This window comes from Myotis davidii, unplaced genomic scaffold, assembly GCF_000327345.1.
Source record: "Myotis davidii unplaced genomic scaffold, ASM32734v1 scaffold290, whole genome shotgun sequence".
Lineage (NCBI taxonomy): Eukaryota > Metazoa > Chordata > Mammalia > Chiroptera > Vespertilionidae > Myotis > Myotis davidii.
The window spans coordinates 1650278-1652456 of record NW_006285049.1 but is presented as its reverse complement, the minus strand read 5'-3'; the positions used below and the strand labels follow the sequence as shown (position 1 = coordinate 1652456).

At 47.1% G+C, this 2179-nt stretch overlaps 1 pseudogene; it reads left to right on the top strand.

Moving 5' to 3' along the window:
- The first annotated feature begins 366 nt into the window (after positions 1-366).
- Positions 367-1688, top strand: LOC102766587 (annotated as a pseudogene).
- The last annotated feature ends 491 nt before the right edge of the window (positions 1689-2179 follow it).

Sequence of the window (2179 nt, the reverse complement as noted above, 5' to 3'; positions counted from 1 at the left end):
TCTATACCTCAAAAATGTACCTTAAATTGGAAGAAAAAGTACCTCAAAAATGGAGCGCTCCGCCGCCACCACAGGGCTGGTGGGCTGGGCCGAGGGGTCAACAAAAAAAATCTTGAAATGACTCATCCTCCCGTGCGCGCCCCCACGCGGCCGCCCGGGGAAACGCTGCTGCTGCCCTGGCCCGGCGGCGCCGTTCCACAGCCCAGGCCGGCCTCCGGCGCGGGGTGACGCTGCGCACAGCAAGCCGCGGACCGCGAGGATGGCCCAAACTTAAGGTGGAGGGCTTCTTCCCCCCCGCGCCAGCGTCCTGGAGGGCAAGCTGACCGAGCACGTCAAGACCCGGGAGAACGAGAAGCACAAGCAGGACCTGGTGCATGGAGACCACGTGCTGAACCTGCCCTTCCCCATCCAGCGCAACAGCGGCTCCTGGGAGGTCATCCAGGGCCCCCGAACCCAGCGCAGCCAGCACTGCGCGCCCTGCGAGGCAGGTGTCTCTTACAGCAAAGATGTGAGTGTAGACGAAGAAGTTTGATTTCTCTGATGACGTGTAAATGCGCTGTGGTTTATGGGCCCATCAAAGGTGCTCAAGCTGGAGTTTAGATCAATCCCAAGAACTATGGTAATGAATTGGAAAGGATCACAAGGGGGTTCTCCATGGAACTAGCTAAAAAGGGCTTTATTGGTCCTGGCATTGATGGGACTTGCCCAGATGAGCGGGAGCTGTCGGGGATTGCTGACACCTATGTCTGCACCATAGGGCACTTGGATATGAATGCACCTGCCCGCATTACCGGTAAACGCATCAGTCAAAGCGTTATCCACAATTGTAGCTCCACCATCGGCCACTTCCATGGGATTGAAAATTTCCCCAGTGAAGCTTCTTACATAAGCATTTTAGGAATGGCTTCCGGGTTTGGAGAGAAAACATTTGTTATTCAGGAATTCAGCAATGCGGGCTGAATTGCATTGTAACGGTGCTAAATGTGCTGGTGTTGGTGAATCGGGGAATACAGGGAATTTAGATGGCATTGACCTAAAAACAAACAAACAAAAAACAAAAAAACTAGAATACTTCAAGTTGCAACACACATAGATCCTGGGCTTCCTCAAGGCAAAGCTCTACAAAGGAAACATCTTGGAAGCAGACATACTGATCCCTGCTGCCAATGAGAAGCAGTTGACTGAATCCAGTGCATCCAGAGTCGAAGCCAAGATCATTGCCAAAAGCCACCAATAGACCAACAACTCGAAAAGCTGTTAAGATTTTTCTGGAAAGGAACATTATGGTTATTCCTGATCTCTACTTGAATGTTGAAGGAGTGACAGTATCTTACTTTGAGTGGCTGAAGAGTATAAATCATGTCTGTTATGGTTGTTTGACCTTCAAATATGAAAGATTCTAACTACCGCTTGCTCATGTATGTTCAAAAGAGTTTAGAAAGAAAATTTGGAAAGCACTATGGAACTATTCCCGTTGTACTCACAGCAGCATTCCAAAATATTACCAGGTGCATCCAAGAAAAACATTGTGCATCTGGCTTAGCTTACGCTATGGAGTTTTCTGCCAGGCAAATCAATCGCACAGCCGTAAGGTATAACCTAGATTGTACCTGAGAACAGCTGCCTGTGTCAATGCCGTTGAGAAGGGCTTCAGGGCATACAATAAAGCTAGCTTGACCTTCAAATAAATGGATCATCGCTGACATCTTAACTAGTGTCTTTATCTGTAACTTCTGCAAACCTATCACACAGTTTCACATGTAACCACAGACATCTCCTTCTCATGTGGACATCATTCTCTACTAGTCAATCCAAATCAGCCCTTGAAGAAGAAAAACTTAAAGTTAGGAGCTCATATACAGGCTGATGAGTGTGACAGTAGAAACTGCCTATGCCAGAGGGCCATTTGAGGAATTTTGTCTTTAAATAAAACGTCTCCTTTCATCTGGCTATGCTCCCTTCGCCATGGTTTGATCCCAACACTTCAGTTATCTTTTGTTTGAGATAAACAGTCAATTGCTTGCATTATTTTGCTCTGTCCAAGTCTGGGATGGGACGTGCTCTAACTTTGACACGTTTAAGAAGGGGTGTGTGGCTTTTTCAGAAGATGATAGGGCCCTAAAATGAATTATTGTTATTTCACTTCAGCAAAATAACTCAATTTCATGAGTTGCAACCA